Source organism: Salvelinus alpinus, chromosome 7, assembly GCF_045679555.1.
Source record: "Salvelinus alpinus chromosome 7, SLU_Salpinus.1, whole genome shotgun sequence".
Classification (NCBI taxonomy): domain Eukaryota; kingdom Metazoa; phylum Chordata; class Actinopteri; order Salmoniformes; family Salmonidae; genus Salvelinus; species Salvelinus alpinus.
In genome coordinates, this window is record NC_092092.1 from 6,191,566 (window position 1) to 6,219,065 (window position 27,500).

Genomic DNA, 27,500 nt, shown 5'->3' on the forward strand with positions numbered 1-27,500 from the left:
TTCAGTGTTCAGTGTTCAGTGTTCATTGTTCAGTGTTCAGTGTTCAGTGTTCATTGTTCAGTGTTCAGTGTTCAGTGTTCAGTGTTCATTGTTCATTGTTCAGTGTTCATTGTTCATTGTTCAGTGTTCAGTGTTCAGTGTTCATTGTTCAGTGTTCATTGTTCAGTGTTCATTGTTCATTGTTCATTGTTCAGTGTTCAGTGTTCAGTGTTCAGTGTTCAGTGTTCAGTGTTCATTGTTCAGGTTTCAGTGTTCAGTGTTCAGTGTTCATTGTTCAGTGTTCAGTGTTCAGTGTTCATTGTTCAGTGTTCAGTGTTCAGTGTTCAGTGTTCATTGTTCAGGTTTCAGTGTTCAGTGTTCATTGTTCAGTGTTCAGTGTTCAGTGTTCAGTGTTCAGTGTTCAGTGTTCAGTGTTCAGTGTTCATTGTTCAGTGTTCAGTGTTCAGTGTTCATTGTTCATTGTTCAGTGTTCAGTGTTCAGTGTTCATTGTTCAGTGTTCAGTGTTCAGTGTTCAGTGTTCAGTGTTCATTGTTCAGTGTTCAGTGTTCAGTGTTCAGTGTTCAGTGTTCATTGTTCAGTGTTCAGTGTTCATTGTTCAGTGTTCAGTGTTCATTGTTCAGTGTTCAGTGTTCAGTGTTCAGTGTTCAGTGTTCAGTGTTCATTGTTCAGTGTTCATTGTTCATTGTTCAGTGTTCATTGTTCATTGTTCAGTGTTCAGTGTTCAGTGTTCAGTGTTCATTGTTCATTGTTCAGTGTTCAGTGTTCATTGTTCATTGTTCATTGTTCATTGTTCAGTGTTCAGTGTTCATTGTTCAGTGTTCAGTGTTCAGTGTTCAGTGTTCATTGTTCAGTGTTCAGTGTTCATTGTTCAGTGTTCATTGTTCATTGTTCAGTGTTCAGTGTTCAGTGTTCAGTGTTCAGTGTTCAGTGTTCATTGTTCATTGTTCATTGTTCAGTGTTCATTGTTCATTGTTCATTGTTCATTGTTCAGTGTTCAGTGTTCATTGTTCAGTGTTCATTGTTCAGTGTTCAGTGTTCAGTGTTCATTGTTCAGTGTTCAGTGTTCAGTTTTCAGTGTTCAGGTTTCAGTGTTCAGTGTTCATTGTTAAGGGCACCAGCATCAGCAGAGGTGAGGAGGTCATTGACAACTTTGAGGAGTACAGGTTCAGTACGTTGGAGGGGAGAGGAAACGAGAGTGGAGGGGAGAGGAAACGAGAGTGGAGGGGAGAGGAAACGAGAGTGGAGGGGGAGGAAATGAGAGTGGAGGGGGGAGGAAATGAGAGTGGAGGGGAGAGGAAACGAGAGTGGAGGGGAGAGGAAACGAGAGTGGAGGGGGGAGGAAACGAGAGTGGAGGGGCGAGGAAACGAGAGTGGAGGGACATGGTTCGTCAGCACCTTCAACAGCCGAAGCTAAGTAGTAACTTTAACATGATGTCTTCTAACTGCATTCGCTGTACTCATAATATACAGGAGAATGATCGCCTAACGGCGAGGATAGCTGTGCTGCAAGCCAGCTTCAGACGCAATCGTTAGGCAAGGGTAATTTCAGTGTAGGAAAGGGTGAAACAGCGTCTGTGCCACCAGTAAGTACAGATAGTAACGTTAGTATAAATCCCCCCGCACAGTCCCCGCAGCCGGACAACTTTCTCATGGCTTCTGGAGGGAAATGCTGTTGGAATGCTCAACCGGTGTCGCTCATTCAGCCGACAGAACGTTTCAGCCGGTTTTCCCCATTATGCAGCGAGTCGGAGTCTGAGGCCGAGTCTTCTCTTGTCTCTACTCTTCCCGTTACGGGGTCTGAGACGCCGAAGGCTCCCACCATTAGCTCTGACAAATTGAAAACCCTAGTCATTGGCGACTCCATTACCCGCAGTATTAGACTTAAAACGAATCACCCAGCGATCATACACTGTTTACCAGGGGGCAGGGCTACCGACGTTAAGGCTAATCTGAAGATGGTGCTGGCTAAAGCTAAAACTGGTGAGTGTAGAGAGTATAGAGATATTGTTATCCACGTCGGCACCAACAATGTTAGGATGAAACAGTCAGAGGTCACCAAGCGCAACATAGCTTCAGCCTGTAAATCAGCTAGAAAGATGTGTCGGCATCGAGTAATTGTCTCTGGCCCTCTCCCAGTTAGGGGGAGTGACGAGCTCTACAGCAGAGTCTCACAACTCAATCGCTGGTTGAAAACTGTTTTCTGCCCCTCCCAAAAGATAGAATTTGTAGATAATTGGCCCTCTTTCTGGGACTCAGGACCAAGCCTGACCTGCTGAGGAGTGACGGACTCCATCCTAGCTGGAGGGGTGCTCTCATCTTATCTACAAACATAGATAGGGCTCTAACTCCACTAGCTCCACAATGAAATAGGGTGCAGGCCAGGCAGCAGGCTGTTAGCCAACCTGCCAGCTTAGTGGAGTCTGCCAATAGCACAGTCAGTGTAGTCAGCTCAGCCATCCCCATTGAGACTGTGTCTGTGCCTCGACCTAGGTTGGGCAAAACTAAACATGGCGGTGTTCGCCTTAGCAATCTCATTAGGATAAAGACCTCCTCCATTCCTGCCATTATTGAAAGAGATCGTGATACCTCACATCTCAAAATAGGGTTACTTAATGTTAGATCCCTCACTTCAAAGGCAGTTATAGTCAATGAACTAATCACTGATCATAATCTTGATGTGATTGGCCTGACTGAAACATGGCTTAAGCCTGATGAATTTACTGTGTTAAATGAGGCCTCACCTCCTGGTTACACTAGTGACCATATCCCCCGTGCATCCCGCAAAGGCGGAGGTGTTGCTAACATTTACAATAGCAAATTTCAATTTACAAAAAAAAAATGACGTTTTCGTCTTTTGAGCTTCTAGTCATGAAATCTATGCAGCCTACTCAATCACTTTTTATAGCCACTGTTTATAGGCCTCCTGGGCCATATACAGCGTTCCTCTCTGAGTTCCCTGAATTCCTATCAGACCTTGTACTCATAGCAGATCATATTCTAATTTTTGGTGATTTTAATGTTCATATGGAGAAGTCCACAGACCCACTCCAAAAGTCTTTCGGAGCCATCATCGACTCAGTGGGTTTTGTCCAACATGTCTCTGGACCTACTCACTGCCACAGTCATACTCTGGACTTAGTTTTGTCCCATGGAATAAATGTTGTAGATCTTAATGTTTTTCCTCATAATCCTGGACTGTCGGACCACCATTTTATTACGTTTGCAATCGCAACAAATAATCTGCTCAGACCCCAACCAAGGAGCATCAAAAGTCGTGCTATAAATTCTCAGACAACACAAAAATTCCTTGACACCCTTCCAGACTCCTTCTGCCTAGCCAAGGACGTCAGAGGACAAAAATCAGTTAACCACCTAACTGAGGAACTCAATTTAACCTTGCGCAATACCCTAGATGCAGTTGCACCCCTAAAAACGAAAAACATTTGTCATAAGAAACTAGCTCCCTGGTATACAGAAAATACCCGAGCTTTGAAGCAAGCTTCCAGAAAATTGGAACGGAAATGACGCCACACCAAACTGGAAGTCTTCCGACTAGCTTGGAAAGACAGTACCGTGCAGTACCGAAGAGCCCTCACTGCTGCTCGATCATCCTACTTTTCCAACTTAATTGAGGAAAATAAGAACAATCCAAAAAAAAAAATTGATACTGTTGCAAAGCTAACTAAAAAGCAGCATTCCCCAAGAGAGGATGGCTTTCACTTCAGCAGTAATAAATTCATGAACTTCTTTGAGGAAAAGATCATGATCATTAGAAAGCAAATTATGGACTCCTCTTTAAATCTGCGTATTCCTCCAAAGCTCAATTGTCCTGAGTCTGCACAACTCTGCCAGGACCTAGGATCAAGGGAGACACTCAAGTGTTTTAGTACTATATCTCTTGACACAATGATGAAAATAATCATGGCCTCTAAACCTTCTAGCTGCATACTGGATCCTATTCCTACTAAACTACTGAAAGAGCTGCTTCCTGTGCTTGGCCCTCATATGTTGAACATAATAAACGGCTCTCTATCCACCGGATGTGTACCAAACTCACTAAAAGTGGCAGTAATAAAGCCTCTCTTGAAAAAGCCAAACCTTGACCCGGAAAATATAAAAAACTATCGGCCTATATCGAATCTTCCATTCCTCTCAAAAAATTTTGAAAAAGCTGTTGCGCAGCAACTCACTGCCTTCCTGAAGACAAACAATGTATACGAAATGCTTCAGTCTGGTTTTAGACCCCATCATAGCACTGAGACTGCACTTGTGAAGGTGGTAAATGACCTTTTAATGGCGTCAGACCGAGGCTCTGCATCTGTCCTCGTGCTACTAGACCTTAGTGCTGCCTTTGACACCATCGATCACCACATTCTTTTGGAGAGACTGGAAACCCAAATTGGTCTACACGGACAAGTTCTGGCCTGGTTTAGATCTTACCTGTCGGAAAGATATCAGTTTGTCTCTGTGAATGGTTTGTCCTCTGACAAATCAACTGTACATTTCGGTGTTCCTCAAGGTTCCGTTTTAGGACCACTATTGTTTTCACTATATATTTTACCTCTTGGGGATGTTATTCGAAAACATAATGTTAACTTTCACTGCTATGCGGATGACACACAGCTGTACATTTCAATGAAACATGGTGAAGCCTCAAAATTGCCCTCGCTAGAAGCCTGTGTTTCAGACATAAGGAAGTGGATGGCTGCAAACTTTCTACTTTTAAACTCGGACAAAACAGAGATGCTTGTTCTAGGTCCCAAGAAACAAAGAGATCTTCTGTTAAATCTGACAATTAATCTTGATGGTTGTAAAGTCGTCTCAAATAAAACTGTGAAGGACCTCGGCGTTACTCTTGACCCTGATCTCTCTTTTGACGAACATATCAAGACTGTTTCAAGGACAGCTTTTTTCCATCTACGTAACATTGCAAAAATCAGAAATTTTCTGTCCAAAATGATGCAGAAAAATTAATCCATGCATTTGTTACTTCTAGGTTAGACTACTACAATGCTCTACTTTCCGGCTACCCGGATAAAGCACTAAATAAACTTGAGCTAGTGCTAAATACGGCTGCTAGAATCCTGACTAGAACCAAGAAATTTGATCATATTACTCCAGTGCTAGCCTCCCTACACTGGCTTCCTGTTAAGGCAAGGGCTGATTTCAAGGTTTTACTGTTAACCTATAAAGCGTTACATGGGCTTGCTCCTACCTATCTTTCCGAGTTGGTCCTGCCGTACATACCTACACGTACGCTACGGTCACAAGACGCAGGCCTCCTAATTGTCCCTAGAATTTCTAAGCAAACAGCGGGAGGCAGGGCTTTCTCCTATAGATCTCCATTTTTATGGAATAGTCTGCCTACCCATGTGAGAGACGCAGACTCGGTCTCAACCTTTAAGTCTTTACTGAAGACTTATCTCTTCAGTAGGTCATATGATTGAGTGTAGTCTGGCCCAGGAGTGTGAAGGTGAACGGAAAGGCTCTGGAGCAACGAACCGCCCTTGCTGTCTCTGCCTGGCCGGTTCCCCTCTCTCCACTGGGATTCTCTGCCCCTAACCCTATTACAGGGGCTGAGTCACTGGCTTACTGGTGCTCTTTCATGCCGTCCCTAGGAGGGGTGCGTCACTTGAGTGGGTTGAGTTACTGACGTGATCTTCCTGTCTGGGTTGGCGCCCCCCCTTGGTTTGTGCTGTGGTGGAGATCTTTGTGGGCTATACTCGGCCTTGTCTCAGGATTGTAAGTTGGTGGTTGAAGATATCCCTCTAGTGGTGTGGGGGCTGTGCTTTGGCAGAGTGGGTGGGGTTATATCCTTCCTGTTTGGCCCTGTCCGGGGGTATCATCGGATGGGGCCACAGTGTCTCCTGACCCCTCCTGTCTCAGCCTCCAGTATTTATGCTGCAGTAGTTTATGTGTCGGGGGGCTAGGGTCAGTTGGTTATACCTGGAGTACTTCTCCTATCTTATCCAGTGTCCTGTGTGAATTTAAGTATGCTCTCTCTAATTCTCTCGTTCTCTCTTTCTTTCTCTCTCTCGGAGAACCTGAGCCCTAGGACCATACGTCACGGCAAACCGGGCATGATGACTCCTTGCTGTCCCCAGTCCACCTGGCCTTGCTGCTGTTCCAGTTTCAACTGTTCTGCCTGCTGTTATGGAGCCCCTACCTGTTCAACTCTTAATGATCGGCTATGAAAAGCCAACTGACTTTTATTCCTGATTATTATTTGACCATGCTTGTCATTTATGAACATTTTGAAAATCTTGGCTCTCTCTAATTCTCTCCTTCTCTCTTTCTTTCTCTCTCTCGGAGGACCGGAGCCCTAGGACCATACGTCAGGACTACCGGGCATGATGACTCCTTGCTGTCCCCAGTCCGCCTGGCCCTGCTGCTATTCCAGTTTCAACTGTTCTGCCTGCGGTTATGGAACCCCTACCTGTCCCAGACCTGCTGTTTTCAATTCTTAATGATCGGCTATGAAAAGCCAACTGACATTTATTCCTGATTATTATTTGACCATGCTTGTCATTTATGAACATTTTGAAAATCTTGGCTCTCTCTAATTCTCTCCTTCTCTCTCTCTTTCTCTCTCTCGGAGGACCTGAGCCCTGGGACCGTGCGTCGGGGCTGCCGGGCGTGATGGCTCCTTGCTGTCCCCAGTCCACCTGGCCTTGCTGCTATTCCAGTTTCAGCTGTTCTGCCTGCGGTTATGGAACCGCCACCTGTCCCGGACCTGCTATTTTCAACTCTTGATGATCGGCTATGAAAAGCCAACTGAAAGTTATTCATGATTATTATTTGACCATGCTTGTCACTTATGAACATTTTGAACATCTTGGCATAGTTCTGTTATAATCTCCACCCAGCACAGCCAGAAGAGGACTGGCCACCCCTCATAGCCTGGTTCCTCTCTAGGTTTCTTCCTAGGTTTTGGCCTTTCTAGGGAGTTTTTCCTAGCCACCGTGCTTCTACACCTGCATTGCTTGCTGTTTGGGGTTTTAGGCTGGGTGTCTGTACAGCACTTCGAGATATTAGCTGATGTACGAAGGGCTATATAAAATATACTTGATTTGATTTGATTTGATTTGAGGGGAGAGGAAATGAGAGTGGAGGGGAGGGGAAACGAGAGTGGAGGTGAGAGGAAACGAGAGTGGAGGGGAGAGGAAACGAGAGTGGAGGGGGGAGGAAACGAGAGTGGAGGGGGGAGGAAACAAGAGTGGAGGGGAGAGGAAACGAGAGTGGAGGGGAGAGGAAACGAGAGTGGAGGGGGGAGGAAACGAGAGTGGAGGTGAGAGGAAACGAGAGTGGAGGGGAGAGGAAACGAGAGTGGAGGGGAGAGGAAACGAGAGTGGAGGGGGGAGGAAACGAGAGTGGAGGGGGGAGGAAACGAGAGTGGAGGGGGGAGGAAACGAGAGTGGAGGGGGGAGGAAACGAGAGTGGAGGGGAGAGGAAACGAGAGTGGAGGGGAGAGGAAACGAGAGTGGAGGGGCTCGAACAGGTCGTTGATTAGCAGGTGGGTTTGTAATTGGGAGCAACAGTACATTCCAGAATCGTGGCAAGGAAGGGGAGGTTGGAAATGGAGCGGACGTTATTGAGTAGAAAATTGATCCTAGGTGCTGAGAATGGAGACATCTTACTCCTACTCTTATGGTTAAAAATAAACGCTATGCATGAAGTCTCTTTAGTCACCAGTCGACAGATATTTAGTTCACCTCATGAGCTGTCCTAACCAGTTTAGAGCTGCCAGCAGGAGTCCTGATCATCAGAGGCGTAGCGCTGAGCAAGACCTCTCCGAACCCCTTAAAACATTTTTGTCCAAGTATTTAAAGGCCTTGATAGTTTAATTCTAACATTAGATTATTCAGATATGTAAAACAAATCTCCAAACTTATTTTGTTATGTTTTATAGCACTAATAAATTTAATTTTGTTAGTATTTTGGCATGGTTTTATATATTTAGAAGATAAAACAACATTTATAAAGCAAACATTATCCCTTAGGTCAAGCATAGCAAATACTTCCATTGTTTAAGCACATGTTGCAGAACAGCGTTTGAAATATTGACTCCATCATTGACTGAGTTACAAGCCACTGACGGAATTGACAACAGATACTCAAAACAGACAGATTTTTGCTTCTAAAAATATGTCAAACATGTGTAAAATATACAAACATACAAACATTTGTAAAATATGGAAAATTATTCACTTGAAAATCCACAATACAAATATAACAATTCTATCAAGGTCTGACAGTGTTGACAAATTCAATCAGCTGTGCTAGCTCTGGAAAAAAGTACTGTACAAAGTACTGTACATCAAATACTGTACATGGAACGGCTATATGGGGTGTTCCTAAAGAGCCCTGTGAGTAACCTACACCACCTCTCCACTGAGCAAGTCTGACTAACATACTGTCAGTGTCACTCCGTCCGAACACACACACACACACGCACGCACGCACGCACGCACGCACGCACGCACACGCAGACACACCACACACGCACGCACACACGTACGCACACACACACACACACACACACATGCACGCACACGCACACACACACACACACCACACACCACACACACACACACACATTTCCTGTTGAGTGCATGTGAAATGACTGGGCCGGGAAATACAAAACAGGAAATGAAATCACCAATGAATGGTGGAGTGTGCGTGCAATACACCCATTACATTTTAAACCAAATCTTGGTCTTTAAGCAGACGATGTTTCTCCAGAGAAATAAGCACCGTTGTCAAGGGCACAACGACAGTAAAGCTCAGTGATTCAAACCAGCGACCTGTCAGTTACTGGCCCAACACTCTTAATCATTTCACATCTACTTTAAAGTCATTTAGCAGATGCTTTAATATAGAGTGATTTACTGTAGCGAATACATACAATGTTTGTTTTGGTCTCCCATGGGACTTGAACCCACAACCTTGACATTGCAGGTGCCATGCTCTACCAGCTGAGCCACACGGGAACCACTACGCTAGTGTAACCGATGTGAAACGGCTAGCTAGTTAGCGGTGGTGCGCGCAAATAGTGTTTCGATCGGGTGACGTCACTCACTCTGAGACCTTAAAGTAGTTGTTCCCCTTGCTCTGCAAAGGCCGTGGCTTTTGTGGCGCGATGGGTAACGATGCTTCGTGGGTGTCAGTTGTTGATGTGTGCAGAGGGTCCCTGGTTCGAGCCCGGGTTGGGGCGAGGAGAGGGACGGAAGCTAAGCTGTTACACTTCCTACGCTCCCAGAGACGGAGAAAGCCCTGAGAGCAGACAAGCGGCACATCTTATTAAAAAACCTGAAAGACGAATGATTACAGTTGATTAACTCTCCTTAACCTCTCTCTTATCAAGTACTGTTACGCTAGGTTGAAGGTCACCTCCCCTGGCCTCCAGGGAACCACAAGCCTTTCTGTTCCAGTTAGATCCCCCAGTATAATAGTAGGCCCCTCTACAAGCACCACCACAGCAGAGAGAGAGACCCCATGCAGGGACATATCCTGTTGACTTCTCCAGCCACAGCTCTCTCAGCCTGTCTGCCTCTCTGCCTCCCTCCCGGCCTACCTGCCTACCTGCCTCCCTACCTGCCTACCTGCCTCCCTACCTGCCTCCCTACCTGCCTATCTGCCTCCCTACCTGCCTATCTGCCTCCCTCCTTCTCTGCCTGCCACTCTGCCTCCCTCCCTCCCCCCTCTCTCGCTCCCTCCCTGCCGGACTCCCTCCATCTTCTCTGCCTCCATCCCTCCCTACCTGCCAGCCTCTCTGCCTCCCCCTCCCTCCCTCCTATCCTGCCTTTCTGCCTCAATCCCTGCCTGCCTCCTTTCCTCTCTACCTCCCTGCCCACCTCCCTCCCTCTCTCCCTGCCTGCCTCCCTCCCTGTCTTTCTCCCTCCCTCCCTGTCTCTCTGCCTCCCTCCCTGTCTCTCTCTCCCTCCCTCCCTGTCTCTCTCCCTCCCTCCCTGTCTCTCTCCCTCCCTCCCTGTCCCTCTCTCTCCCTCCCTGTCTCTCTCCCTCCCTCCCTGTCTCTCTCCCTCCCTGTCTCCCTCCCTCCCTCCCTGTCTCTCCCCCTCCCTCCCTCACTGTCCCTCTCTCTCCCTCCCTGTCTCTCTCCCTCCCTACCTGTCTCTATCCCTCCCTCCATGTCTCTATTTCTCCCTCCCTCCCTCCCTCCATGTCTCTCTCCCTCTCTCCCTCCCTGTCTCTCTTTCTCCCTCCCTGTCTCTCTCCCTCTCTCCCTCCCTGTCTCCCTCCCTGTCTCTCTCCCTCTCTCCCTCCCTGTCTCCCTCCCTGTCTCTCTCCCTCCATCCCTGTCTCTCTCCCTCCCTCCCTGTCTCTCTCCCTCCCTCCCTATCTCTCTTTCTCCCTCCCTGTCTCTCTTTCTCCCTCCCTGTCTCCCTCCCTCCCTCCATCCATCCCTCCCTCCCTGTCTCCCTCCCTGTCTCCCTCCCTCCCTCCCTCCCCCTCAGCTTTGGTCCATTTGAACAGTAAAGCCTAAGAGTGAATGTGGTACACTGTAACATGAATAGATGTGAACACCTGTATTATAATGTGTTTTCTTCAGACTTCCTGGAGCTGAGGAGATAAGACGCTGAAGATGTGTTACACATTAAGCCGGAGAATCCATCTGGAAGTTTGTTCAGATCTCAGACACAACTCCCCGTTCCCTCCCCCTCTCCTGTATCCTCCCTCCCCCTCCTGTATCCCCCCTCCCCCTCTCCTGTATTCCCCCTCCCCCTCTCCTGTATTCCCCCTCCCCCTCTCCTGTATCCCCCTCCCCCTCTCCTGTATCCCCCCTCCCCCTCTCCTGTATCCAACTCCTCTCCTGTATCCCCCCTCCCCCTCTCCTGTATCCCCCCTCCCCCTCTCCTGTATCCAACTCCTCTCCTGTATCCCCCCTCCCCCTCTCCTGTATCCCCCCTCCCCCTCTCCTGTATCCAACTCCTCTCCTGTATCCCCCCTCCCCCTCTCCTGTATCCCCCTCCCCCTCTCCTGTATCCCCCCTCCCCCTCTCCTGTATCCAACTCCTCTCCTGTATCCCCCCTCCCCCTCTCATGTATCCCCCCTCCCCCTCTCATGTATCCCCCTCTCCTGTATCCCCCTCCCCCTCTCCTGTATCCCCCCTCCCCCTCTCCTGTATCCAACTCCTCTCCTGTATCCCCCCTCCCCCTCTCCTGTATCCCCCCTCCCCCTCTCCTGTATCCCCCCTCCCCCTCTCCTGTATCCCCCCTCCCCCTCTCCTGTATCCCCCCTCCCCCTCTCCTGTATCCAACTCCTCTCCTGTATCCCCCCTCCCCCTCTCCTGTATCCCCCCTCCCCCTCTCCTGTATCCAACTCCTCTCCTGTATCCCCCCTCCCCCTCTCATGTATCCCCCCTCCCCCTCTCATGTATCCCCCTCTCCTGTATCCCCCTCCCCCTCTCCTGTATCCCCCCTCCCCCTCTCCTGTATCCAACTCCTCTCCTGTATCCCCCCTCCCCCTCTCCTGTATCCCCCCTCCCCCTCTCCTGTATCCCCCCTCCCCCTCTCCTGTATCCCCCCTCCCCCTCTCCTGTATCCCCCCTCCCCCTCTCCTGTATCCAACTCCTCTCCTGTATCCCCCCTCCCCCTCTCCTGTATCCCCCCTCCCCCTCTCCTGTATCCCCCCTCCCCCTCTCCTGTATCCCCCCTCCCCCTCTCCTGTATCCCCCCTCCCCCTCTCCTGTATCCAACTCCACCTCTCCCTTATTTACATAAGCAGTCTGTCCTTAAATCAATACATTTTTTCACTGCAAATGTATTTTTTCCTGGAACAAATCTGTCTTGGCAAATGATGTCACATAATGCGAATGACAGCCTAATGTCTATGCAGCCTAACATCAACCTTGATCCTGGTAGCATCATCCCAAGGAAAGTAATCACACAGGAGAGAAGAGACGGGGAGGGGGAGAGGAGGGGTGGAGTGGGGGAGAGGAGGGGTGGGGGAGAGGAGTAGTTTGCTCTCTGTGTGTGTGTGTGTGTGTGTGTGTGTGTGTGTGTGTGTGTGTGTGTGTGTGTGTGTGTGTGTGTGTGTGTGTGTGTGTGTGTGTGTGTGTGTGTGTGTGTGTGTGTGTGTGTGTGTGTGTGTGTGTGTGTGTGTGTGTGTGTGTGTGTGTAGTGTACAGTGTGGATGCCAGGCAGCCCAGAGTCCAAACTAACAAACAAACAAACACAGCTAGTCTGCTGCTCAAGATAAACAAACCAATTAGGACTCAGAGGAACGGAGATGAACGCATGTTATTCTGTTATTCTCCAGTCAGTCGGTTGGCCAGCTAAATATTTTCTGATAGAAAATAATAATCAATGAATTATAATTCTCCAGGTTATGAGCAAGGCCTAGTACTGTAAAATACAAAACTATCCACAGAGATACATGGATAACATCTAGTAATGCAGGAAATAACGATTCATAACATGAATAAATAAAGAAACTAAACTAGCTACTAGTGGTGTTGAGATGTCATCATTTGAAAGGAGAGAAGACAACACAGAGTATAAAGGAGAGAAGACAACACAGAGTATAAAGGAGAGCAGACAACACAGAGTAGAGAGGAGAGAAGACAACACAGAGTAGAGAGGAGAGAAGACAACACAGAGGAGAGACGAGAGAAGACAACACAGAGCAGAAAGGAGAGAAGACAACACAGAGCAGAAAGGAGAGAAGACAACACAGAGTAGAGAGGAGAGAAGACAACACAGAGGAGAGACGAGAGAAGACAACACAGAGTAGAGAGGAGAGAAGACAACACAGAGCAGAAAGGAGAGAAGACAACACAGAGGAGAGAGAAGAGAAGACAACACAGAGTAGAGAGGAGAGAAGACAACACAGAGCAGAAAGGAGAGAAGACAACACAGAGGAGAGAGAAGAGAAGACAACACAGAGTAGAAAGGAGAGAAGACAACACAGAGGAGAGAGGAGAGAAGACAACACAGAGTAGAAAGGAGAGAAGACAACACAGAGGAGAGAGGAGAGAAGACAACACAGAGTAGAAAGGAGAGAAGACAACACAGAGGAGAGAGGAGAGAAGACAACACAGAGTAGAAAGGAGAGAAGACAACACAGAGGAGAGAGAAGAGAAGACAACACAGAGTAGAGAGGAGAGAAGACAACACAGAGCAGAAAGGAGAGAAGACAACACAGAGGAGAGAAGACAACACAGAGTAGAAAGGAGAGAAGACAACACAGAGCAGAAAGGAGAGAAGACAACACAGAGTAGAAAGGAGAGAAGACAACACAGAGTAGAGAGGAGAGAAGACAACACAGAGTAGAAAGGAGAGAAGACAACACAGAGCAGAAAGGAGAGAAGACAACACAGAGTAGAAAGGAGAGAAGAAAACACAGAGTAGAGAAGAGAGAAGACAACACAGAGTAGAAAGGAGAGAAGACAACACAGAGTAGAAAGGAGAGCAGACAACACAGAGGAGAGAGGAGAGAAGACAACACAGAGGAGAGAGGAGAGAAGACAACACAGAGGAGAGAAGACACCACAGAGGAGAGAGGAGAGAAGACACCACAGAGGAGAGAGGAGAGAAGACAACACAGAGGAGAGAGGAGAGAAGACAACACAGAGTAGAGAGGAGAGAAGACAACATAGAGTAGAAAGGAGAGAAGACAACACAGAGGAGAAAGGAGAGAAGACAACACAGAGGAGAAAGGAGAGAAGACAACACAGAGTAGAGAGGAGAGAAGACAACACAGAGTAGAGAGAAGAGAAGACAACACAGAGTAGAAAGGAGAGAAGACAACACAGAAGAGAGAGGAGAGAAGACAACACAGAGGAGAGAGGAGAGAAGACAACACAGAGTAGAGAGGAGAGAAGACAACACAGAGGAGAGAGGAGAGAAGACAACACAGAGGAGAGAGGAGAGAAGACAACACAGAGGAGAGAGGAGAGAAGACAACACAGAGTAGAGAGGAGAGAAGACAACACAGAGGAGAGAGGAGAGAAGACAACACAGAGGAGAGAGAAGAGAAGACAACACAGAGTAGAAAGGAGAGAAGACAACACAGAAGAGAGAGGAGAGAAGACAACACAGAGGAGAGAGGAGAGAAGACAACACAGAGTAGAGAGGAGAGAAGACAACACAGAGTAGAAAGGAGAGCAGACAACACAGAGTAGAGAGAAGAGAAGACAACACAGAGGAGAGAGGAGAGAAGACAACACAGAGTAGAGAGGAGAGAAGACACCACAGAGGAGAGAGGAGAGAAGACACCACAGAGGAGAGAGGAGAGAAGACACCACAGAGGAGAGAAGACAACACAGAGTAGAGAGGAGAGAAGACAACACAGAGTAGAAAGGAGAGAAGACAACAGATAGGAGAGAGGAGAGAAGACAAACAGAGTAGAGAGGAGAGAAGACAACACAGAGTAGAGAGGAGAGAAGACAACAGATAGGAGAGAGGAGAGAAGACAACACAGAGTAGAGAGGAGAGAAGACAACACAGAGTAGAAAGGAGAGAAGACAACACAGAGTAGAAAGGAGAGAAGACAACACAGAGTAGAAAGGAGAGAAGACAACAGATAGGAGAGAGGAGAGAAGACAACACAGAATAGAGAGGAGAGAAGACAACACAGAGTAGAGAGGAGAGAAGACAACACAGAGTAGAAAGGAGAGAAGACAACACAGAGTAGAAAGGAGAGAAGACAACACAGAGTAGAAAGGAGAGAAGACAACAGATAGGAGAGAGGAGAGAAGACAACACAGAATAGAGAGGAGAGAAGACAACACAGAGTAGAGAGGAGAGAAGACAACACAGAGTAGAAAGGAGAGAAGACAACACAGAGTAGAAAGGAGAGAAGACAACACAGAGGAGAGAGGAGAGAAGACAACACAGAGTAGAAAGGAGAGAAGACAACACAGAGGAGAGAGGAGAGAAGACAACACAGAGGAGAGAGGAGAGAAGACAACACAGAAGAGTGAGGAGAGAAGACAAACACAGAGTAGAGTAGAGAGAAGAGAAGACAACACAGAGGAGAGAGAAGACAAACACAGAGTAGAGAGGAGAGAAGACAACACAGAGTAGAGAGGAGAGAAGACACCATAGAGTAGAAAGGAGAGAAGACAACACAGAGCAGAAAGGAGAGAAGACAACACAGAGGAGAAAGGAGAGAAGACAACACAGAGTAGAGAGGAGAGAAGACAACACAGAGTAGAGAGAAGAGAAGACAACACAGAGTAGAAAGGAGAGAAGACAACACATAAGAGAGAGGAGAGAAGACAACACAGAGGAGAGAGGAGAGAAGACAACACAGAGTAGAGAGGAGAGAAGACAACACAGAGTAGAAAGGAGAGAAGACAACACAGAAGAGAGAGGAGAGAAGACAACACAGAGGAGAGAGGAGAGAAGACAACACAGAGTAGAGAGGAGAGAAGACAACACAGAGGAGAGAGGAGAGAAGACAACACAGAGGAGAGAGAAGAGAAGACAACACAGAGTAGAAAGGAGAGAAGACAACACAGAAGAGAGAGGAGAGAAGACAACACAGAGGAGAGAGGAGAGAAGACAACACAGAGTAGAGAGGAGAGAAGACAACACAGAGTAGAAAGGAGAGCAGACAACACAGAGTAGAGAGAAGAGAAGACAACACAGAGGAGAGAGGAGAGAAGACAACACAGAGTAGAGAGGAGAGAAGACACCACAGAGGAGAGAGGAGAGAAGACACCACAGAGGAGAGAGGAGAGAAGACACCACAGAGGAGAGAAGACAACACAGAGTAGAGAGGAGAGAAGACAACACAGAGTAGAAAGGAGAGAAGACAACAGATAGGAGAGAGGAGAGAAGACAAACAGAGTAGAGAGGAGAGAAGACAACACAGAGTAGAGAGGAGAGAAGACAACAGATAGGAGAGAGGAGAGAAGACAACACAGAGTAGAGAGGAGAGAAGACAACACAGAGTAGAAAGGAGAGAAGACAACACAGAGTAGAAAGGAGAGAAGACAACACAGAGTAGAAAGGAGAGAAGACAACACAGAGTAGAAAGGAGAGAAGACAACACAGAGGAGAGAGGAGAGAAGACAACACAGAGTAGAAAGGAGAGAAGACAACACAGAGGAGAGAGGAGAGAAGACAACACAGAAGAGTGAGAGGGGAAGACAAACACAGAGTAGAGTAGAGAGAAAAGAAGACAACACAGAGGAGAGAGAAGACAAACACAGAGTAGAGAGGAGAGAAGACAACACAGAGTAGAGAGGAGAGAAGACAACATAGAGTAGAAAGGAGAGAAGACAACACAGAGGAGAAAGGAGAGAAGACAACACAGAGGAGTGAGGAGAGAAGACAAACACAGAGTAGAGTAGAGAGAAGAGAAGACAACACAGAGGAGAGAGAAGACAAACACAGAGTAGAGAGGAGAGAAGACAACACAGAGTAGAGAGGAGAGAAGACACCATAGAGTAGAAAGGAGAGAAGACAACACAGAGCAGAAAGGAGAGAAGACAACACAGAGGAGAAAGGAGAGAAGACAACACAGAGTAGAGAGGAGAGAAGACAACACAGAGTAGAGAGAAGAGAAGACAACACAGAGTAGAAAGGAGAGAAGACAACACATAAGAGAGAGGAGAGAAGACAACACAGAGGAGAGAGGAGAGAAGACAACACAGAGTAGAGAGGAGAGAAGACAACACAGAGTAGAAAGGAGAGAAGACAACACAGAAGAGAGAGGAGAGAAGACAACACAGAGGAGAGAGGAGAGAAGACAACACAGAGTAGAGAGGAGAGAAGACAACACAGAGGAGAGAGGAGAGAAGACAACACAGAGGAGAGAGAAGAGAAGACAACACAGAGTAGAAAGGAGAGAAGACAACACAGAAGAGAGAGGAGAGAAGACAACACAGAGGAGAGAGGAGAGAAGACAACACAGAGTAGAGAGGAGAGAAGACAACACAGAGTAGAAAGGAGAGCAGACAACACAGAGTAGAGAGAAGAGAAGACAACACAGAGGAGAGAGGAGAGAAGACAACACAGAGTAGAGAGGAGAGAAGACACCACAGAGGAGAGAGGAGAGAAGACACCACAGAGGAGAGAGGAGAGAAGACACCACAGAGGAGAGAAGACAACACAGAGTAGAGAGGAGAGAAGACAACACAGAGTAGAAAGGAGAGAAGACAACAGATAGGAGAGAGGAGAGAAGACAAACAGAGTAGAGAGGAGAGAAGACAACACAGAGTAGAGAGGAGAGAAGACAACAGATAGGAGAGAGGAGAGAAGACAACACAGAGTAGAGAGGAGAGAAGACAACACAGAGTAGAAAGGAGAGAAGACAACACAGAGTAGAAAGGAGAGAAGACAACACAGAGTAGAAAGGAGAGAAGACAACACAGAGTAGAAAGGAGAGAAGACAACACAGAGGAGAGAGGAGAGAAGACAACACAGAGTAGAAAGGAGAGAAGACAACACAGAGGAGAGAGGAGAGAAGACAACACAGAAGAGTGAGAGGAGAAGACAAACACAGAGTAGAGTAGAGAGAAGAGAAGACAACACAGAGGAGAGAGAAGACAAACACAGAGTAGAGAGGAGAGAAGACAACACAGAGTAGAGAGGAGAGAAGACAACATAGAGTAGAAAGGAGAGAAGACAACACAGAGGAGAAAGGAGAGAAGACAACACAGAGGAGAAAGGAGAGAAGACAACACAGAGGAGAGAGGAGAGAAGACAACACAGAGTAGAGAGAAGAGAAGACAACACAGAGTAGAAAGGAGAGAAGACAACACAGAAGAGAGAGGAGAGAAGACAACACAGAGGAGAGAGGAGAGAAGACAACACAGAAGAGTGAGAAGAGAAGACAACACAGAGTAGAAAGGAGAGAAGACAACACAGAAGAGAGAGGAGAGAAGACAACACAGAGGAGAGAGGAGAGAAGACAACACAGAGTAGAGAGGAGAGAAGACAACACAGAGGAGAGAGGAGAGAAGACAACACAGAGGAGAGAGAAGAGAAGACAACACAGAGTAGAAAGGAGAGAAGACAACACAGAAGAGAGAGGAGAGAAGACAACACAGAGGAGAGAGGAGAGAAGACAACACAGAGTAGAGAGGAGAGAAGACACCACAGAGGAGAGAGGAGAGAAGACACCACAGAGGAGAGAGGAGAGAAGACAACACAGATTAGAGAGGAGAGAAGACAACACAGAGTAGAGAGGAGAGAAGACAACACAGAGTAGAGAGGAGAGAAGACAACACAGAGTAGAGAGGAGAGAAGACAACACAGAGTAGAGAAGAGAGAAGACAACACAGAGTAGAGAGGAGAGAAGACAACACAGAGTAGAGAGGAGAGAAGACAACACAGAGTAGAGAAGAGAGAAGACAACACAGAGTAGAGAGGAGAGAAGACAACAGATAGGAGAGAGGAGAGAAGACAACACAGAGTAGAGAGGAGAGAAGACAACACAGAGTAGAAAGGAGAGAAGACAACACAGAGTAGAAAGGAGAGAAGACAACACAGAGTAGAAAGGAGAGAAGACAACAGATAGGAGAGAGGAGAGAAGACAACACAGAATAGAGAGGAGAGAAGACAACACAGAGTAGAGAGGAGAGAAGACAACACAGAGTAGAAAGGAGAGAAGACAACACAGAGTAGAAAGGAGAGAAGACAACACAGAGGAGAGAGGAGAGAAGACAACACAGAGTAGAAAGGAGAGAAGACAACACAGAGGAGAGAGGAGAGAAGACAACACAGAGGAGAGAGGAGAGAAGACAACACAGAAGAGTGAGGAGAGAAGACAAACACAGAGTAGAGTAGAGAGAAGAGAAGACAACACAGATGAGAGAGAAGACAAACACAGAGTAGAGAGGAGAGAAGACAACACAGAGTAGAGAGGAGAGAAGACACCATAGAGTAGAAAGGAGAGAAGACAACACAGAGCAGAAAGGAGAGAAGACAACACAGAGGAGAAAGGAGAGAAGACACGACAGAGTAGAGAGGAGAGAAGACAACACAGAGTAGAGAGAAGAGAAGACAACACAGAGTAGAAAGGAGAGAAGACAACACAGAAGAGAGAGGAGAGAAGACAACACAGAGGAGAGAGGAGAGAAGACAACACAGAGTAGAGAGGAGAGAAGACAACACAGAGTAGAAAGGAGAGAAGACAACACAGAAGAGAGAGGAGAGAAGACAACACAGAGGAGAGAGGAGAGAAGACAACACAGAGTAGAGAGGAGAGAAGACAACACAGAGGAGAGAGGAGAGAAGACAACACAGAGGAGAGAGAAGAGAAGACAACACAGAGTAGAAAGGAGAGAAGACAACACAGAAGAGAGAGGAGAGAAGACAACACAGAGGAGAGAGGAGAGAAGACAACACAGAGTAGAGAGGAGAGAAGACAACACAGAGTAGAAAGGAGAGCAGACAACACAGAGTAGAGAGAAGAGAAGACAACACAGAGGAGAAAGGAGAGAAGACAACACAGAGTAGAGAGGAGAGAAGACACCACAGAGGAGAGAGGAGAGAAGACACCACAGAGGAGAGAGGAGAGAAGACACCACAGAGGAGAGAAGACAACACAGAGTAGAGAGGAGAGAAGACAACACAGAGTAGAAAGGAGAGAAGACAACAGATAGGAGAGAGGAGAGAAGACAAACAGAGTAGAGAGGAGAGAAGACAACACAGAGTAGAGAGGAGAGAAGACAACAGATAGGAGAGAGGAGAGAAGACAACACAGAGTAGAGAGGAGAGAAGACAACACAGAGTAGAAAGGAGAGAAGACAACACAGAGTAGAAAGGAGAGAAGACAACACAGAGTAGAAAGGAGAGAAGACAACAGATAGGAGAGAGGAGAGAAGACAACACAGAATAGAGAGGAGAGAAGACAACACAGAGTAGAGAGGAGAGAAGACAACACAGAGTAGAAAGGAGAGAAGACAACACAGAGTAGAAAGGAGAGAAGACAACACAGAGGAGAGAGGAGAGAAGACAACACAGAGTAGAAAGGAGAGAAGACAACACAGAGGAGAGAGGAGAGAAGACAACACAGAGGAGAGAGGAGAGAAGACAACACAGAAGAGTGAGGAGAGAAGACAAACACAGAGTAGAGTAGAGAGAAGAGAAGACAACACAGAGGAGAGAGAAGACAAACACAGAGTAGAGAGGAGAGAAGACAACACAGAGTAGAGAGGAGAGAAGACACCATAGAGTAGAAAGGAGAGAAGACAACACAGAGCAGAAAGGAGAGAAGACAACACAGAGGAGAAAGGAGAGAAGACAACACAGAGTAGAGAGGAGAGAAGACAACACAGAGTAGAGAGAAGAGAAGACAACACAGAGTAGAAAGGAGAGAAGACAACACATAAGAGAGAGGAGAGAAGACAACACAGAGGAGAGAGGAGAGAAGACAACACAGAGTAGAGAGGAGAGAAGACAACACAGAGTAGAAAGGAGAGAAGACAACACAGAAGAGAGAGGAGAGAAGACAACACAGAGGAGAGAGGAGAGAAGACAACACAGAGTAGAGAGGAGAGAAGACAACACAGAGGAGAGAGGAGAGAAGACAACACAGAGGAGAGAGAAGAGAAGACAACACAGAGTAGAAAGGAGAGAAGACAACACAGAAGAGAGAGGAGAGAAGACAACACAGAGGAGAGAGGAGAGAAGACAACACAGAGTAGAGAGGAGAGAAGACAACACAGAGTAGAAAGGAGAGCAGACAACACAGAGTAGAGAGAAGAGAAGACAACACAGAGGAGAGAGGAGAGAAGACAACACAGAGTAGAGAGGAGAGAAGACACCACAGAGGAGAGAGGAGAGAAGACAACACAGAGGAGAGAGGAGAGAAGACACCACAGAGGAGAGAAGACAACACAGAGTAGAGAGGAGAGAAGACAACACAGAGTAGAAAGGAGAGAAGACAACAGAGAGGAGAGAGGAGAGAAGACAAACAGAGTAGAGAGGAGAGAAGACAACACAGAGTAGAGAGGAGAGAAGACAACAGATAGGAGAGAGGAGAGAAGACAACACAGAGTAGAGAGGAGAGAAGACAACACAGAGTAGAAAGGAGAGAAGACAACACAGAGTAGAAAGGAGAGAAGACAACACAGAGTAGAAAGGAGAGAAGACAACACAGAGTAGAAAGGAGAGAAGACAACACAGAGGAGAGAGGAGAGAAGACAACACAGAGTAGAAAGGAGAGAAGACAACACAGAGGAGAGAGGAGAGAAGACAACACAGAAGAGTGAGGAGAGAAGACAAACACAGAGTAGAGTAGAGAGAAGAGAAGACAACACAGAGGAGAGAGAAGACAAACACAGAGTAGAGAGGAGAGAAGACAACACAGAGTAGAGAGAAGAGAAGACAACACATAGTAGAAAGGAGAGAAGACAACACAGAAGAGAGAGGAGAGAAGACAACACAGAGGAGAGAGGAGAGAAGACAACACAGAAGAGTGAGAAGAGAAGACAACACAGAGTAGAAAGGAGAGAAGACAACACAGAAGAGAGAGGAGAGAAGACAACACAGAGGAGAGAGGAGAGAAGACAACACAGAGTAGAGAGGAGAGAAGACAACACAGAGGAGAGAGGAGAGAAGACAACACAGAGGAGAGAGAAGAGAAGACAACACAGAGTAGAAAGGAGAGAAGACAACACAGAAGAGAGAGGAGAGAAGACAACACAGAGGAGAGAGGAGAGAAGACAACACAGAGTAGAGAGGAGAGAAGACACCACAGAGGAGAGAGGAGAGAAGACACCACAGAGGAGAGAGGAGAGAAGACAACACAGATTAGAGAGGAGAGAAGACAACACAGAGTAGAGAGGAGAGAAGACAACACAGAGTAGAGAGGAGAGAAGACAACACAGAGTAGAGAGGAGAGAAGACAACACAGAGTAGAGAAGAGAGAAGACAACACAGAGTAGAGAGGAGAGAAGACAACACAGAGGAGAGAGGAGAGAAGACAACACAGAGTAGAGAGGAGAGAAGACAACACAGAGGAGAGAGGAGAGAAGACAAACAGAGTAGAGAGGAGAGAAGACAACACAGAGTAGAGAGGAGAGAAGACAACACAGAATAGAGAGGAGAGAAGACAACACAGAGGAGAGAGGAGAGAAGACAACACAGAGTAGAAAGGAGAGAAGACAACACAGAGTAGAAAGGAGAGAAGACAACACAGAGTAGAGAGGAGAGAAGACAACACAGAGTAGAAAGGAGAGAAGACAACACAGAGTAGAGAGGAGAGAAGACAACACAGAGTAGAAAGGAGAGAAGACAAGACAGAGTAGAAAGGAAAGAAGACAACACAGAGTAGAAAGGAGAGAAGACAACACAGAGTAGAAAGGAGAGAAGACAACACAGAGTAGAAAGGAGAGAAGACAACACAGAGTAGAAAGGAGAGAAGACAACACAGAGGAGAGAGGAGAGAAGACAACACAGAGTAGAAAGGAGAGAAGACAACACAGAGTAGAAAGGAGAGAAGACAACACAGAGTAGAAAGGAGAGAAGACAACACAGAGTAGAAAGGAGAGAAGACAACACAGAGTAGAAAGGAGAGAAGACAACACAGAGGAGAGAGGAGAGAAGACAACAGTCTTCTTTCTACTTTCTACTAAAGGAGAGAAGACAACACAGAGTAGAAAGGAGAGAAGACAACACAGAGTAGAAAGGAGAGAAGACAACAGATAGGAGAGAGGAGAGTCATTACCACAGCTTTTGTCTGGCCTCTCTCCTCGCTCCTGGGGATGCATGCCCGTCTTGTATAGATGAGTCAGCTTAACTCTTCTGATAATTTCAAGCCAAGGGCTTTCTCAAAAGGAACCACAGTTATTTATTTGATTGGTCCCCCCCTGTTATGTTGAAGCACAAATTGCTTTCATAAAGTGAATTCTGCACTGCTCTGGCTTTGTCCCCCGATTGGACCAGACATTGACCCTATCAGTGATTAGCAGGGACCGGATCCCCCATCTGCCAATAAGGGCATTAGACGCTGGGCACACACTGAGCATGACATTTAAGCCGCCCAATAAACATGGGCTAGCTAATCAAAGTGACTGACATGCTAATCAAAGTGGCTGAGGCCTCCCCAGTCCATCAGGACACAGATAGATGTCTCATTGGAGCAGGAGGGAGGGACAGGGATGTTGTGTGTGTGTGATGGAGGGAGGGACAGGGATGTTGTGTGTGTGTGATGGAGGGAGGGACAGGGATGTTGTGTGTGTGTGATGGAGGGAGGGACAGGGATGTTGTGTGTGTGTGATGGAGGGAGGGACAGGGATGTTGTGTGTGTGTGATGGAGGGAGGGACAGGGATGTTGTGTGTGTGTGATGGAGGGAGGGACAGGGATGTTGTGTGTGTGTGTGATGGAGGGAGGGACAGGGATGTTGTGTGTGTGTGATGGAGGGAGGGACAGGGATGTTGTGTGTGTGTGATGGAGGGAGGGACAGGGATGTTGTGTGTGTGTGATGGAGGGAGGGACAGGGATGTTGTGTGTGTGTGATGGAGGGAGGGACAGGGATGTTGTGTGTGTGTGATGGAGGGAGGGACAGGGATGTTGTGTGTGTGTGATGGAGGGAGGGACAGGGATGTTGTGTGTGTGTGATGGAGGGAGGGACAGGGATGTTGTGTGTGTGTGATGGAGGGAGGGACAGGGATGTTGTGTGTGTGTGATGGAGGGAGGGACAAGGATGTTGTGTGTGTGTGATGGAGGGAGGGACAGGGATGTTGTGTGTGTGTGATGGAGGGAGGGACAGGGATGTTGTGTGTGTGTGATGGAGGGAGGGACAGGGATGTTGTGTGTGTGTGAGGGAGGGAGGGACAGGGATGTTGTGTGTGTGTGATGGAGGGAGGAACAGGGATGTTGTGTGTGTGTGATGGAGGGAGGGACAGGGATGTTGTGTGTGTGTGATGGAGGGAGGGACAGGGATGTTGTGTGTGTGTGATGGAGGGAGGGACAGGGGTGTTGTGTGTGTGTGATGGAGGGAGGGACAGGGATGTTGTGTGTGTGTGATGGAGGGAGGGACAGGGATGTTGTGTGTGTGTGTGATGGAGGGAGGGACAGGGATGTTGTGTGTGTGTGATGGAGGGAGGGACAGGGATGTTGTGTGTGCGTGATGGAGGGAGGGACAGGGATGTTGTGTGTGTGTGATGGAGGGAGGGACAGGGATGTTGTGTGTGTGTGATGGAGGGAGGGACAGGGATGTTGTGTGTGTGTGATGGAGGGAGGGACAGGGATGTTGTGTGTGTGTGATGGAGGGAGGGACAGGGATGTTGTGTGTGTGTGAGGGAGGGAGGGACAGGGATGTTGTGTGTGTGTGATGGAGGGAGGGACAGGGATGTTGTGTGTGTGTGATGGAGGGAGGGACAGGGATGTTGTGTGTGTGTGATGGAGGGAGGGACAGGGATGTTGTGTGTGTGTGAGGGAGGGAGGGACAGGGATGTTGTGTGTGTGTGATGGAGGGAGGGACAGGGATGTTGTGTGTTGGAGGGAGGGAGGGACAGGGATGTTGTGTGTGTGTGATGGAGGGAGGGACAGGGATGTTGTGTGTGTGTGATGGAGGGAGGGACAGGGATGTTGTGTGTGTGTGATGGAGGGAGGGACAGGGATGTTGTGTGTGTGTGATGGAGGGAGGGACAGGGATGTTGTGTGTGTGTGTGATGGAGGGAGGGACAGGGATGTTGTGTGTTGGAGGGAGGGACAGGGATGTTGTGTGTGTGTGATGGAGGGAGGGACAGGGATGTTGTGTGTGTGTGATGGAGGGAGGGACAGGGATGTTGTGTGTGTGTGATGGAGGGAGGGACAGGGATGTTGTGTGTGTGTGATGGAGGGAGGGACAGGGATGTTGTGTGTGTGTGATGGAAGGAGGGACAGGGATGTTGTGTGTGTGTGATGGAGGGAGGGACAGGGATGTTGTGTGTTGGAGGGAGGGAGGGACAGGGATGTTGTGTGTGTGTGATGGAGGGAGGGACAGGGATGTTGTGTGTTGGAGGGAGGGAGGGACAGGGATGTTGTGTGTTGGAGGGAGGGAGGGACAGGGATGTTGTGTGTGTGTGATGGAGGGAGGGACAGGGATGTGTGTGTGTGAGGGAGGGAGGGACATTGCTGGATGGGTGGATGACTGGCTGCCTCTACTCTCCATTCCCTCTCCCCTCAGGGGTCAGACCAAGCACCAATCAGACCAAGCACCAATCAGACCAAGCACCAATCAGACCAAGCACCAATCAGACAAAGCACCAGGCAGACCAAGCACCAATCAGACCAAGCACCAATCAGACCAAGCACCAGGCAGGCCAAGCACCAATCAGGCAAAGCACCAGTCAGGCCAAGCACCAATCAGGCCAAGCACCAGGCAGGCCAAGCACCAATCAGACCAAGCACCAGGCAGGCCAAGCACCAATCAGACCAAGCACCAATCAGACCAAACACCAGGCAGGCCAAGCACCAATCAGACCAAGCACCAATCAGACCAAGCACCAATCAGACCAAGCACCAGGCAGGCCAAGCACCAATCAGACCAAGCACCAATCAGACCAAGCACCAATCAGACCAAGCACCAATCAGACCAAGCACCAATCAGACCAAGCACCAGGCAGACCAAGCACCAATCAGACCAAGCACCAGGCAGGCCAAGCACCAATCAGACCAAGCACCAGGCAGGCCAAGCACCAATCAGACCAAGCACCAGGCAGGCCAAGCACCAATCAGACCAAGCACCAGGCAGGCCAAGCACCAATCAGACCAAGCACCAGGCAGGCCAATCACCAGGCAGACCAAGCACCAGGCAGGCCAAGCACCAGGCAGGCCAAGCACCAGGCAGGCCAAGCACCAATCAGACCAAGCACCAGGCAGGCCAATCACCAGGCAGACCAAGCACCAGGCAGGCCAAGCACCAGGCAGGCCAAGCACCAGGCAGGCCAAGCACCAATCAGACCAAGCACCAGGCAGGCCAAGCACCAGGCAGGCCAGCAACCGGCCAGGGCAATAGTTAACAATGCACCAATCACAGACAACTTTTTAAGCAGCTTGTTAGGTAAGAGAGAGAGAGAGGGATGGAAAAATAACTGGGTTAAGAGATTTCATGTGCTGCTGAAAATGTGACACTTGCCAGAGGTCCAAACGTTCCCACTGAGAGAGAAAGGTAGAGAAAGAGAGAGAGAGAGAGAGAGAGAGAGAGAGAGAGAGAGAGAGAGAGAGAGAGAGAGAGAGAGAGAGAGAGAGAGAGGACAAAGAGAGAGAGCGAGATAGCTGAGAGAGAGAGAGAGAGAGAGAGAGAGAGAGAGAGAGCTGAGAGAGAGAGAGAGAGAGAGAGAGAGAGAGGACAAAGAGAGAGAGCGAGATAGCTGAGAGAGAGAGAGAGAGAGAGAGAGAGAGAGAGAGAGAGGAGAGAGAGAGAGAGGAGAGAGAGGACAAAGAGAGAGAGCGAGATAGCTGAGAGAGAGAGAGAGAGAGAGAGAGAGAGAGAGAGAGAGAGAGAGAGATAGCTGAGAAAGAGAGAGAGAGAGAGAGTGAGAGATATATGAGAAAGAGAGAGTGAGATATATATATATATATAAATAGACAGAGGACAAAGAAAGAGAGATAGATGAGAGTGAGATATATATATATATATATATATAGAAAGAGGACAAATAGAGAGAGATATATGATATATATATATATATATATATATATATATAAATAGAGGACAAAGAGAGAGAGATAGATGAGAGATAGATACATACATATATAGATAGATACATATACATATAGATAGATATATATATATATAGATAGAGGACAAAGAGAGAGAGAGAGAGAGAGATAGAGATAGAGCTATATATAGATAATATAAAGATAGAGATAGAGATAGATAGATATATATATAGATAGAGATATATAGATATATATATAGATAGAGATAGATAGAGATAGAGAGAGATAGAGATATATAGAGATAGAGATATATATAGATATAGATAGATAGAGATATATAGATATATATATAGATAGATAGAGATATATATAGATAGAGATAGATAGAGATAGATAGATATATATATAGATAGAGATAGATAGATATATATATAGATAGAGATAGAGAGATAGAGAGATATAGAGATATATAGAGATAGAGATAGATAGAGATATATATAGATAGAGATAGATAGAGATAGAGATATATATAGATAGAGATAGATAGATAGAGAGAGAGATAGATAGAGATAGAGAGATATAGAGATAGATAGAGATAGAGATATATAGAGATATATAGAGATAGAGATAGATAGAGATATATATAGATAGAGATAGATAGAGATAGATAGAGATATATATAGATAGATAGATAGATAGATAGATAGATAGATAGATAGATAGATAGATAGATAGATAGATAGAGAGAGAGATATATATAGATAGCCATTGATATATATATAGGCCTCCTTGCTCGCACACACTTTTTCAGTTCTGCCCACAAATGTTCTATAGGATTGAGGTCAGGGCTTTGTGATGGCCACTCCAATACCTTGACTTTGTTGTCCTTAAGCCATTTTGCCACAACTTCGGAAGCATGCTTGGGGTC

General features: G+C 47.3%; 1 long non-coding RNA gene across 1 annotated transcript in view; it reads right to left on the minus strand.

Annotated features, from left to right (window-relative positions):
- The window catches only part of LOC139580360 (uncharacterized), a 212,084-nt gene that overhangs the window by 167,698 nt on the left and 16,886 nt on the right, over positions 1-27,500 (minus strand). The window lies entirely within an intron of this gene.